Here is a 14,880-nt window from a genome sequence, read left to right on the forward strand (position 1 = left end):
GACATGTTCACATGTAGAATCAAAATCGATTTTAAAACACATGTAGGACATGCATGAGAAAAATGTGTTATTTCAATTACAAAATAATAAGTAAATCCAAGAAAAAAGTGAGAATGCAAGGATAGATGTCAAGCAGGAAAGAAGAGCAAATTTTGCTTTAAATGAAAAAAGTGGTCATGTGAGAATAGAAATCGTGGCAAGAAGAACAAAATTTGCTTCAATTGCGTGATGACAAAAGCAGTCAAGGAAAAGATAGATAACCATTGAAGATCGGTGAGATAAGCTAGTCATTAATTTACTCTATTGAAGTAGATTCCAAGGATGATTTCTCACATAGATCTGAGTCTCTCAATCTTTGGTAAGTTATAGATCCAAGTGGTACATTCTTGTACATTGACTGATCTTACAATATTTTTTTTTGACATGCAACTATAATACATTTGCAAGGAAATGATCCCTAGGCATAATTTAGGTTGTGCAAAACACTATTAAGACATTAAAATTATTGTGATAGCACCATTGACACCATAATTTTAGTAGTTATCGACACATACTAATGTTTAAATTGTGATTTGCATCGTCTAATTTCTATATATAAAAGGAGAGGAGAGGGTTGGTGCAAATATTTTGTGTCACTTTGTGTTATACCTAAAGTAACCTTTAAAGTTAGTCATCAAACTATTCACATTTCCTCTTTTGTTTTCCACCATAGTTTCAATACAATAAATTCTTCCAAAGTCAAACTATTCACATTCTCTCTTTTTTTCCACCATAATTTCAAATACAATAAATTGCTATAAAAAAAATAGTACTTACAGATTTTCCAAATAAACACTTACATGTGTAGCATGAAATGTAATAACTTAATATGTTAGTGAAAAATCATACACTTTGTAAAATAAACACACACTTAAGGTGTGACAAAAGCACTAGTTTTGAAAAAGTATGTGATTGTTGACAAAATAAGAAGTGAATGATATTAAAATTCAAGCAAAATAGATGGCTAGAAGAATTGATATTTGAGAATGACTTATAACAATAAAAGTTTCTCTATTTTCCTTAGTTGAGCCTTGAATTCTCTAATTAAAGACCTAATTAAAAAGAGCCAACACAAATTATAAAAAAGAAAAGTTTACATGCCAACAATAATTTAAGTGTATAGCTACCTAAATATCACGAATAACTAAAGCCGATTTTGGTAATTTTTTTTATCACAATAAGCAATTAAAAATTATAACATCTTACAACAATATATATAAACTCAATAGAACAGTAAACAAAAGTCAAATAGAGACCTCGTTCATACTCTTTCGCCGCCAATATTCTTTCTAGGGTTTCGGATTCTAGGGCTTACGTGCCTGCATGGCCGTTAGGCCCTCCTCCGTCGTGAGGGAGGGGGCTCCCCAGCCATCTGAAGCCACGGATGTCCCTCGCTCGTTTGCGGAGGTTGTCGCGGCGAAGCAGGTTTTGGGCTTTCAGTCAAAGTCGTTTGTGTCTGTTTTATCCTCTACCGCGGGGGGACCAAAGGTGCAGGCGGTGACATCGACACATAGAGGGGAGCCGGCTATGCTGTTCTCCGTCGAAGACATTGAATGGGTCACAGTACCTTTCCAGTTTGCTTTGGTGGGCAAGTTCTCTAGAGGACGCCCGATGATGGAGGATCTGAGGAGATTTTTTCGCACTTTGGATTTGAAGGATGATTTCTCGCTGGGTTTGTTGGATCGGCGGCATATTCTGATTCGGTTGACAAATGAAGCAAATTACCATCATCTCTGGTCCCGTAGTATCTGGTACATACAAGACGTTCCGATGCGAATTTTCAAATGGTCGACTGAGTTTCATGTGGATAGAGAATCTTCTTTTGTGCCGGTTTGGTTCACCTTGCCGAAGCTTCCAATACACATGTTTCACAAAGAATGTCTTTTCTCCATTGTGGCATGTCTGGGTCGTTCGCTTTGCGTGGATAATGCCACAGCTGTGGGCTCGCGCCCAAGCGTAGCACGCGTCTGCGTGGAGGTGGATTTGCAGAGGGAGTTACCGGGATGGGTATGGATTTCGGTTAGGGATAGGATGGCTTTTTGGCAGTCTTTGGTGCCGGAAAAACTCCCAAAGTACTGCAATTTTTGCCTACACCAGGGTCATAGTGAGGAAGAGTGCCGCATCAAGCACCCTGGTCCCCGTTCTGACAGGCTGGGCCGTCGACAGGAGGAGAAAGGGAGGCCGCTGTAGCGTTTTAAGCAGAAGGAAGTTCCCATGCCTGGGGAGGACACTCGCATGGACGGAGAAAGGCAGGAGGCAACGATGGAGGTCCCGATCGCGGTGGAGCAGGTGCATGGGCTGGAGCCACCAGGTGGACAGCTGGGTTCTGGGGCGCTAGGCATGGCGGTGTCTGAGGAGCTGCCCGAGGCGCAGCAATTTACGACTGGGAAGGAAAAAGGGCAATGCGTGGGTGGTCTCTCGCTACTTGGGTCTGCTGGTGCTGTGGGCAATGCCGTGGCTGTTGCGAATGCATCAGGCGCACAGTTGGGCTCTGCGGAGCTGGTCATGGCGCAGCCTGGTGTCCTGCCACTACAAGAAAATCGGCCTTTTGTGACAATAAAATGTCATCATTGAAAGCCAAAAAGTCGTCATTATATGGATATAGTGACGAGTTTTTTCATTGTCACATGGTTGTCACGGATTCTATGTCACAAATGGATCTAAGTGACAACCTTTTGAAGATCGTCACAGAATCTTGTTATTCAATGACGAAGAGAAAGTCGTCACTAATGGATATCATTCTGTGATGACTTTTATTGTCACTGTTTCACCTATGTTTTTATCATAAATGTAGCAAAAGTCGTCACAAATTTGAGACCTATAGTGACGACTTGAGCTTGTCACTATCAGTCCTATTGTTCAATGACAACAATAGTCGTCACTTAATGAATTTGCATGTCAGTGACAACCATTATAACAGATGAATTTGCATGTCAGTGACAACCATTATAACGACTTGAGCTTTGTTTTGAAGAGATGAAATTAACCATTATAAATATAGCATTGCCATAGCATTTCCAACAAATTATAACAGAACATTCAATTTGACAAAAGGCAAAATTAACGTAGAATGAAACCACAAATTTATATATATGGCCATAAACATCTGTAAATTCATCAAAACAGAAGTCAATGAAAAATATTGGATCTCAAAACCCACATAATTAGTTCAAGCACTAATCGCCAATACATATCCTTCCCAAAACATAGAGCAATAGATTTCTAAACTAAAGCAAAGATTGTAGCACCAATGTTAGACTTCAACCATCTCTATTATCATATCCAACAGCTTCCTCATGAAAAATATATCAAGCTGGACTGCATTGAAAATAAAGTATTATATGCATTAGAATAGACACTAAACAATGTGACACTTTTATCACTCTCATATTGTAAAAATTGCAGCTTAAAGATAAAATTTAACTCAATTGACAAAGCTAAAGCAACCCAAGACAGAATTCTGCATCTCACCAAGTTATTTCAAATTGAGAAGTAGAACCAAAACAAGTTATAAGATGCAAAGCTAAAGAAAGATTGATTTCTTAGAAAAAGAGCTTCTAGAGCAACTAAAGCTGAGAACAAGAAATTCATACAATGCTATTTGCCACTCAATTTGGGCTCTCACCTCAGGGCGTGCATTATGATGATGAGTTCAAATGATTGTCTATGCACATTTTCCGGCGAGCTATTGCATTATATGTACTAGCATTCTTGTGATTTCCAACTAGAAGGAATTAAGAATCCTTATCAAGACAAACTTAAGAAATAATCACAAAATAGAACTTGAAACTTGGTCCGTGTGATTCTATGGTGTTAGATAGAGTCTAAAGGGGAATCATAGTTTTCTTAAGTACATCATGGTCCTTGGTGTAGTAAATAGATGAATCCATGCCGTACGCCAAATTCTAGCTTCATTAGCAATTCAAAGTAATCGTATAACAAGGATTGCAAACATGAGTTTTAATTAATGGACTTAAGAATGCAATTTTCACTAAGTTTCATACATTCATGTGCCTATTTTTTTCTACCACCTCACAATGCATTGACACGTACTTAAGAGTCAGGAACGCTAAAAACTAAGCCAAATTTGTAGTCCAATTCAAGGTTAATGGGAAAATGAAAACCAAGTCGAATTCTGATGCTCTTAATGAAGAGGCATCCTACATTAGAGAGAACATCCAAGCATGCTTAAGCTCAGTCCCTTCCAACAAGAATTCTTCAATAGATGTGTATCACTAGTAACAACATATAGCAATTCCGGATTGCCTGGAGCTTCCCATTGCTAGTTCCAATAGCAAGATGTGTACCACGCTGTGCCCAGCCAACTGAACACACACTATCATCTATTCCCAAATCACACAACTTCACTACCTGCACAAAGAAACACCACAACAAGTTTAATAGTAGCATTTCATAAATCACGTGTCAAAGTCCAACCCGGGAGACTCACCTTGCTACTAGAAGCATGCCACAAATAAACACAGTTCCCTAATCCCACAGCCAATACATTATGCGAGGACCAGTCCACAAGATTCAGATAAAAATCATCTTGCAATGCTAGTGCATCCAGAACCTATCCAAAAACAACCACACAACTTCAATTTCAAGCATCCCACATCACAAAAACCAACAAATGTAGCAAAAGAAACAATCGAATTAGCCAATATCAGCAAAGGAATGGACAAATGCAGCAAAGGAAACAACCGAAGCACAAATATCAGCAAAGGAATGGATAGCCGAATGAAAACAATTAATAAACAAACGCAAACGGAAACAATAATGAACAATAAATAAGAGAGCAACTTACCAACAGTCTTTAAACTTGGCATAGAGCAACTGGAAAGCAGAACAGTGAAATAGAGAAAGTATATATACTTTAATACCTAAACAACATGCAAACTATATTACTGAAATGAAAGCAAAATAGCTGACGAAATGAAAGCAAAAGAGAGTACCAACAAAAAAGCACTAAATGGCTTAAACAAAGCATGCATATTTGCTCAGCACTTAAAAAATTGACACCTAAGCCAACCATTTTAGTATCTTGCCAAAAATCAATTTTAGACCTCTTCAAGGCTTCGAGTTTTGAGTCATTTGGCAACCTACAATGATCAGCCAAAAAACAAAGAAACACATATAAGCATTGGTCAAAACTAGAGGTTTGTCCTCCAACAAACAATCCCATTTGTCCTTAAAGAGACTAACCATCTCAAAACACAGCCACAAATTTTCAATAGCTAAAATCACCACCAACAATTTGCCTCAAAAGGGCCACCAATAAACCATCAAATCCTGCTCCCAACACATTCACCATTAATCGAGTCACCCCAAATTAACTGAGTTGGATGTTTAAAGGAAAAGAGGGTCTGAGTTGGGGCTCCAGAAGCTGAAAAGCTTCTCTAAGAGAAACTTATAGATGGGGAATCCGAACCTCAACAAAAAAAGGGGGATAGATACATGGAGACCCTCCCGTCCATGTTGTTTCACTCTCATAAGTCTCTTAATCTCTCACCATTGAAAGATTTAAGCGGAAAATTGGGCCTATAAACTCAAGATTCAGTCTACCTAACCTACATTACACACAAAATATCGAAATTAGATAGAAAATATTGAGATTATACCTCAAATTATGCTTTCACTCCCTTAGCTCTTGTTTTCCTTAAGATTCAGTCTTCAAACTCTAGCTTTTTCCCAAAATTCATAGCCAATTTTCTGTGTTCTTGCCAGCAAGCAAGTCCTACACCGATCTTGGGATTTTTGCTATCTGTGAGGTCAATAAAGCTACCCAAATTTTTTGGGTAGCTCAAATTAGGGATGAAAATGGAACCTTAAAGTGATTTTGTGGATAATTTCAACAAGATGATAGTTGAGTATAAGAAGAGATGGAGAGGATGCGATGGTGTATGAATCTTTCAACGAGAGGGAAAGGAAGTGATGTCTGAAAATTTTCTAAGTGTCGTGAGCATTTTTGTTCAAGAGTTGCCAAAACGACATCATTTTTGTCTTATTTTGTTAACCCGCTCTCTACACCTTCAATTTTCAGGTTCTTGCTCCCATTTTTGCATGTGTAAAAAAATAACGCATTCAATTTCTTCTGTAAAAATTATTTGAACTTTTCTTTACCAAAATAATGCCTTCTCTAATATCTCTTTTTTTGTTTTCCCATCTATATGTAACTAAGTTTGTTTATTATTTTGAACGTTTTTAGCTCACAAGTTGTATTAAAATTTTATTTTTTTTGTATTAAAACTTTAGAATAGGAAAATTTAGTGTTTTTGGATAATTTTTTTTACTAACATAGGATTTTTTTGGATCTCTACAAAAAATAATGTTCAAAAAGTAAAAATCTTACTAAAAATATGTTTATGATTCAAAAAAAATCCTTTAATGCAAATATTTTTTGTACCAATTTAATAATTTTATCAATTATATGCAAATTGTGGTCTGACAAGGCCTAACAATCAATTTAGTTGATCAAATAACTAAAATAATTTGCTAATACATGCATGAAACACTAAATGTATTTGGTGCAAGTATTGATTCATAAACCATAAACAATGTGACTATTGCAATTAATATTAAACTCTAGTCTTTCAATTGTGAGGATTTACTTAATTTCACATAAAATTTTACTGTTCTTTGCCATCATTTTCACACTATGCTAATCACTAATTTTTCACGTGTTGTTAAGAGAACTAGATAGTGAATATATGATATTTTTTTACCTTCATAATAGGTTATTATCTAAGTTTGAAACAATTATAAAATATGTATACATTTTTTATTACAATACCTTCCTCATTTTACTAATGAAAAATATAGACTAAACTGTAAAGGATAGGGTGCCATAATAGAATTAATAAAATTGGTTTATCACATACGTGGCTAAATTGCAAAAGATAAGGTGTCATGGTAGAGTTGATGAAATTAGTTTGCCATATACGGGGCTAAAATATAAAAGATAGAGTGTCATAATAGAATTAATAAAATTTATTTACAACATATGGGGCCATATTGAAAAAATTAGGGTGGCATAGTAGAATTAATGAAAATAAGCTAGGAACAAGTACTTTAGACAGTAACGACTAATTGTTGTCACTAATTCTGAACCGGTAACCACATTGTGACGATATTGTAAGTAGTCACTGTAGGACCGATTTCAGTGGCAATGTTTTTCCAAGTTATCACAATGGTGATTTTCCACCACACCGGCCAATTGCGTGCCACCTATATTGTGACAACTAATTCCATGTTGTCACTGATGATGAGTCTACCCCGGTCAACTATGACGACATCAAAAGTCGTCACTGAATTTGCTCAATTGTGACAAGTTTTCTGTTGTCACTGAGAATGTTGTCACAAAAAGCAAAATTTCTTGTAGTGTGCCTGGCGTTCTGCACCTTACGTCGGGGAGTCAGTGCGACGGTGAATGTTCGCCAATTGGCCCGGCTAGCTGTGGGCACCGAGATGGAGCCAATGCGGTAGGTATTGAGGCAGTGGCGGTGGGGACAGGGGCGGAGCTTTTGCATCAGGTGCAGCATGAGCTGGGCCACTTGGATATGGGGGAGGAAAGCCTTTCTGCCACGTTTCCGGTGGTGGGGAAACAGGGTGCGGATGACAGTCCAGCAGGGGACACGGCTCGTAGAAAATGGCGCTCCTTGACAGGGGTTGGTGGGCTGTGTATCGATTTGAGGGGCTTGGGGCGGACAGGGGAGGTTGGAGTTGAGTACGTTGATGGGGGGTCTGCAAGGTTGTCGTCCGGGGAGGTTATGAAGGTTCAGCGACGGTCGGGCAATTTGTCTCCTGGGGGTGGAGGTGTACAGGCTACTGGGGGGAAATCGCCGATGGATGCATTACATCTAGACCTGGTGGTGGTTTCTGGCAGACACGTGCAGGACCACGGGGAATCGGGGAAGCCCTTGGAGGTAAGGACTCGTGGCCTTCGTGCTGGCTTTCCCTCTGATAGAACTTTACGCTCTATGGGTAATACGTCAAAAAATTCCTTCTCTGCCTTATCCCATGATTAAGATGCTTTTTTGGAATATTAAAGGAGTGGCTCGAGCTCCTAACCTGAAACGTTTAAAGAAGCTTATTAAATTGCATTCTTTACAATTGGTGGTAGTTGTTGAACCTAAGACAAGTTTGGAGAACCTTAGTGCCATTAGGCTGAAGTTGGGAATGGATTGGTGCATGGCTAATCATTGTGGTTCTGTTTGGCTGTTTTACCGGGCTATGTTCAATTGTCACTGGATCGGGGAATCGCCTCAACACTTAACGGTCCAAATCCAATCTCAGTTATTTCCTAGTCCCATTATTCTGTCATGCATTCATGCAAAATGTACGAGTCAGGAAAGAGAGGTACTTTAGGGGGACTTATTAAGGGATAAACCCGATTCATCTCCATGGTTTTTGGTAGGGGATTTTAATGTGGTCATTGATGAAGGGGAGAAAAGGGGAGGTCTACCTTTCAGAACCTTGGAGGGTATGAATTTACTGCAGTTTATGTCACTTGCGGGGGTGGGTGATGTGGGGTTCTCTGGGTCAAGGTTTACCTGGTGCAATAATCGTTCGGGTGCAGTAAGGATTTGGAAGTGTCTGGATAGGTTGCTGGTGAATGGGTTAGGTTTGGAGATGCAGCACCAGGTCTTGGTTCAGTATTTGGAGAGGGATCCATCGGATCACTCACCGCTCTTGCTCTCGGTGGTGATACGTTTGGACAATAAACCCAAACCTTTTCGCTTCCTGAACATCTGGACCACACATAAGGATTTCCTGGGAGTGATTAGGGATTGTTGGGTGCAGCTGGTGAGCGGTCCCCCAGCAGATACTAGCACTGAAGCTTCAGGATGTGAAACAGGCCTTAAAGCTATGGTCTAAGCTCTCGTTTGGAGATATTTTTGAGGCAGTTCAGAGAGCTGAGTGCGATGTAGTGGAGTCGGAGACGCAATATGATCTGGATCCGACGGAACTCCAACGTTGTGATTTGCATCGTGCCCGGGCACATCTACGACATGCTCTGTCAATGGAGGAAGGGTTTTGGAGGCAGAAGGCAAGAGTAAAGTGGCTTCGGGATGGGGATAGGAACTCTAAGTTTTTTCACTCAGTGGTTACTGAACGGAGGCGTCGGGCTGTGATTCACCCGGTGAGGAAGCCGGATGGGGAGTGGCTCGAGGAGGAGTCATAGATAGGTGAGGCTACCGTGAGCTTTTTTCAGGACCTTTTCACGGCGAAGGGTACATATGTGCCCCATGATATTTTGGAGTTCATTCCGGAGTTAGTGACTGCCCAGGACAACTCGGTATTAACAGAGATTCCGTCGCTCGACGAAGTCAATGCCACAGTTTTTGCGCTTGATGGGGAGAGTGCAGCGGGCCTGGATGGGTTTACAGGGAAATTCTTCACCACCGCTTGGGAGGTCATAGCATCGGATGTGTACGGTACGGTGCTGAGTTTTTTCTGCGGGGCGGAGATCCCTTCGAGTATCACGGCTACCTCGATTGTGCTGCTGCCAAACGTGGATAATCCTCAGGATTTCACACAGTTTCGGCCCATCAGTCTATGCAATTTCGTCAACAAGATCATATCGAAGCTTCTGGCCGAGAGATTGGCGAAGGTGCTCCCCCGGCTCATTTCTCCACAGCAGAGCGGGTTTGTTAAGGGGAGACAAATTGTGGATAACTTTTTACTGGCCCAGGAGTTGTTGTCTGGCATCAGAAAATCTAATCGGGGAGGGAACGTGGTGATTAAGTTGGACATGATGAAGGCATATGATAGAGTCTCATGACCATTTTTGTTGCAAGTGCTCCATCACTTTGGGTTTTCTGAGACTTGGATAGACATGATATGGCGTCTAGTCTCTAATGTTTGGTTTTCGGTCCTAGTTAATGGCGCTTCACACGGTTTCTTCAAATCCTCTCGGGGTTTGCGGCAGGGGGACCCGATATCGCCAACCTTATTTGTTATTGGAGTTGAGGTCTTGTCTCGGGCCCTAAATGCTTTAGTCACACAGCGCCGGTTCACTCCGTTTAAAGTTCCTCCTCGTTGTCCTGTCATAATGCACCTGGCATATGCAGATGACGTGATCATCTTCTCTAGTGGAGGGCGTCCCTCCCTGGATCGGCTCAAGAGGGTCCTGGACGAGTACAGTGTGGTATCGGGTCAGCGGATCAACGCCCAAAAAAGTTGTTTTTTGACTCATCCGAGGTTTCCGACACAGAAGGCTGCAGCGATTGGCCGGCTTCTTGGTTCCAGAAGCGGGCCTTTCCAGTACGCTATCTCGGTTGTCCTTTGTATGTTGGCAGGAGGAAAAAGGTCTATTTTGTGGAGTTATATAATGCGGTGGCAACTCGTATCCTGTCTTGGAGCAATAAGCTTTTATCAGTTGGAGGTCGAGTGGTATTGATTCAAAATGTGCTATCTTCAATGCCGATTCATTTGCTCGCTGCTTCCTCTCCTCCACAAGAGATTCTCGTGGATTTGGAAAAGTTGTTTGCGAACTTCTTATGGGGGTCATCAAACTTTGGCACTAAGTTCCACTGGATTCGGTGGAAGGATTTGTGTAGACCGCGGGAAGAGGGAAATATTGGCTTGCGGAGTTTGAAAGGGGTGCATGACTCGTTCTCGGTTAAGCTCTAGTGGAAGTTTCGGCAGCAGCAGTCGCTCTGGGCGCAATTCATGTCAAGAAAGTATTGTGCCGGTTTGCACCCGTGCCTGGCAGAGGGGAATCAGTGGAGCTCCCACACATGGAAGAGGATGGTGGCAGTGCAGCAGGTAGGGGACGACAATATCTGCTGGGTCGTACGTCAGGGATCGATGGATTTTTGGCATGACAACTGGATGGGTGCTGGGGCGCTCTGTGGCAAGGTGGAGGTCTTCTCTGACAATGTGGTGGCAGATTTCGTGACGGGGGGGACCGGGAATGTTGTCATGCTTCGTCAGCATCTAGACGCCGAGCTAGTTGGACGAGTGCTGCAGGTTGCTCCCCCAACCTTTCAGGGGCCAGATCGCATGGTGTGGACTCGTACAACTTCGGGCACATTTTCGACATCCTCGGCTTATGCCTTAGTTCGCCAGGTCAATAATCGATCCTGGATCTCTGCTTATGTCTGGCAAAAGGGCCTCCCCATCAAGATTTCTTTCTGCATGATGAGGTTGCTACAGGGCAGGCTCTCTACCATGGACAAACTAAGGAGGTTTGGGGTATGTGGCCCCTCGAGGTGTTGGTGTTGCCGGGAGCCGCAGGAGGAGAATCTGGACCATGCTTTCTGCTCAGGAGAGGGGGCAAGATTAGTTTGACGGTATTTCGAGAGTCAGGCTGGAGAAATGGAAGGAATGCACATGGTACGTCACCAGGTGTGGTTCTCGTGGTTGAGGAGAGGGAACAATATGTTTTCAAAGTTCTTGTATAGGATTCTCCCGTCGGTTATTTGTTGGGAATTGGGGACGGCAAGGAATAGTGGGTGTTTGACGGACAGAGGTTGCGGGTCAGGGAGTCGGTAACTCGGATTGTCCAATGTTTGTTGGAGATCTTTCAAGCACAGTTCCCGAGGATGCGGTGGTTGCAAGCTTCGTGGGAGGAGTTACTGCGCGAGGTGGCTTGCCATAAGGAGAGGTTGACCATTCAACCTGTGCGATGGGTGTCGCCGCAGGGTGGGTGGAAGTTAAATTCAAATGGGTGTTCTCGCGGGAACCCGAGGTTGAGTGGAGGAGGAGGGCTGGTGAGGGACTGTCATGGGGACTTTGTATTTGGCTACTCGGAGCATTTTGGTATACTGACTAGTCTGCAGGCTAAGTTCCGAGCACTCTTGTTGGGAGTCAAATACTGCATTGCCCAAGGTTATTTGGTTTTACATTTGGAGGCAGATTTTCGTTATTTTCACACGAGTCTCGTACTGTTACAGGGAAGCAAATTCGCCGACAGATTGCCTGGCAAATATCGGTGCCGATTCAGAGGTTGGACAGTGTTTTCATAGATTTTCTGATCTACCGCGGCTGGTCAGGGGGGATGTTCGCATGGATAAACTGGGTTCCCCATCGTTTCGTAGAAGGGTGGTTGGGTATGGGTGATTTAATGTACGCATGCTTCATTTTAATAAAAGTTTCTTTTAATTAAAAAAAAACTCAATAGAACAGTATATATATATATATACATATATATATATATATATGCAATCAGAGGCCAGATGAGCATCTCAATGATTGGGACTAATGCCACATTTCAACTGACACAACTTTTAACCATAAAAGAGTGAGATGTGGCAGCCCGACTACATAGAATTTAGAACATTTCAAAACTTTGGAACATTTCAGATTTGGTTTTTGCTAAAATGTACAAAACCTTCTATATTTTCCTATAGCCTATAGGAGCCAAGAGCTACGGGAAGACATTGCAAGATTTGCAGCTTAATGTCACTTATACGTACTAAAGTACTTGCTTGGTTAATGCGCATGAATTGAAGAATCTAACTTTATGACAAATGCATCACATGGTTTATATTTTATGGTTAATCCTTTTCTGATATATATTTTATAGTTTTGGTCATTTATTGACATTAAGGATGGTGATGTTGCCTCGTGTAAGATTGACACCTCTCACCATCACATCTATAGCTATCACCCCTTTTTCAATCTCATCTTTTGGAAGAAAAGAAAGTGGCCATATCCATCTGTTGTTTTCCAAACATAGTCTACCTAAGTTTGTTGAATAAAGTAATTGACAAACATGAGATTCTCGTACGAGTTTTTTTTAGTTGGCATCAAAATCTATGGCTTAAATTATATACTGTGACAGGTTTGTCAGTTAGATACATTACGAAACTCAAAAAGTACAAACTTATTTCCTTATTCTGACGGAAAGACATTAATTTAAAAAAATTAAGTCACGCAACATGGGTTTTTTTTCACGCAACATGGATTTAATAAATCAAGTGCTTGGAAGGATGATTCTTGAAAAGGTGACTATGAATGTTTGGAATGCATTCCTAATGCACAACAAAGAGCATATTTACTTCCACTGACATACATTGAATCTGATATATTAGTGCTTTGGTATCTGGGAAACTGTTGTAGGATTAGAACTCTTTCGTACATTAATGATTGATGTATCAATATTCAAGGATATATGCTCAAGACTTCAAAAGGAAAAAAAAAATTAAATAAGAATTGAAGATCTTTCTGAATTGGTATATATCGTGTGTTTCAAAGTTTGGTTTTGGAATTGGATATCTTGTCTATTTTGAACATTCAGTGTACTGATTTTGCTGGTATCCTTACATGACAAAGAGTATCAGTAATTAATTTAGTGACATGCATATATATAAATGTATATGTACCAGAAAAGAGTTTTTCGATTAATTTTGGATTAGAGTTTTTGGTTTCAAAATCAATTTTAGCACAAATTCAAAATTAGTAATTTTGGGATAACTTTTATTCCTTAAAAAATTAAAAATAAATTTTGACTAATTTATCATTCTATTCAAAATGTTATAAAGATTACAAATATAATTTAGAATTCAAAATCATACGTTATCCAACAAAAAAAAACTTATGTAAGTATAACGTTAAACGACTGAATTAGATATACTTTAAAGTGTATCTAAAGTGTGTACTTTAGCATAAAAAAGTTGAAAGTTTGCAAGCGAAGTAAGATTAAGCTTCCTTCTTCTCGTGTTTCTTAATAGCAGATAATTGAAGAATGTGAAGAAAAAGAAGTTCTTGTCATCTAAACAATGCAATTTGTGATAGCCTACGTGCTCCCGAAAGGATCTAACTAACTATATCTTTAACGTAGTTTAAAAAAAAAAAAAAAAAAAAAGAGGAAAACTTGCATTTGAGTTCTCATGTTGAACATGCTCATATCATGTTTTTGGCGTCTACAATGGAACTCGAAGTTGATCTCTTCCTCTGAACATCTTTCTCGTAGGAAAATGACATATTTTTGTCATCGCTCAAATGCCCCACAATCGGTGCGCTACATCATTACCTTACGAGTGTTAGTACCGACAAAAAAAACACAGAAACGTGTATGCATGAAAAACAAATCAGAAAGGATGTGTTCACATAGCTCAATTGAACATGCTGTCATGAACTCACTTCTGACAAGAAAACCAGACTTCCCTTGGTTGCTGATGACACAGCTATTTGGTCCTTGCTGGAAAGCACAGGATTTTATAATCCTACCAAGATGGCCATTTTTGGTTGTTGGAAATATTTGGCATGTAATGAGAAAAAGACTTAGTGTTAAGAGTTTCTTTTGTAACGCCCTTGGATTTGTAAGAAATTAAGTTAACACAAGTTATAAAGAAAGTAGGGTGTTATTTATAAAAATTAACAAGAAAATATAACCTGACCTATACATTTATGAGACATGCTGTTTGACAATTTTAACTAACCTAAGAGTTTTATAATGAATAATCACTGGTCAATGATATAATAATCATCCATTAGAAACCTATTTACTTAATGTCGTATTCGCGTGCTTATTAGATTAGTTAGACCAAAGTTTAAAAAAAAAAAAAAAAAAAACTCCGATCCAAGTTTGTTATCTATTATCTAATAAGCATTGTTTTATAGAGGGGTGTCAATTATTGGTTTTTTGTTTAAAAAATTAAGATTAAATAAAGAAATTATACAAATACTAATGAATGATATGTGATATATATAGTGTGTGCGCACTTAAATGATTAGATTAAAATAGATATGCTAACAAATACCTGATAAGCATTGATTTAAAAAAAAAAGTCCTTCAATTAACATGATTTTCATATTTTCATTTTATTAAAGGGAGGTTAAAAGTACAATGAAATTGAGTTTAGGTCCTAAACACTCAAAGCTGGTTTTAAC

This window comes from Coffea eugenioides, chromosome 4 (assembly GCF_003713205.1).
Source record: "Coffea eugenioides isolate CCC68of chromosome 4, Ceug_1.0, whole genome shotgun sequence".
Classification (NCBI taxonomy): domain Eukaryota; kingdom Viridiplantae; phylum Streptophyta; class Magnoliopsida; order Gentianales; family Rubiaceae; genus Coffea; species Coffea eugenioides.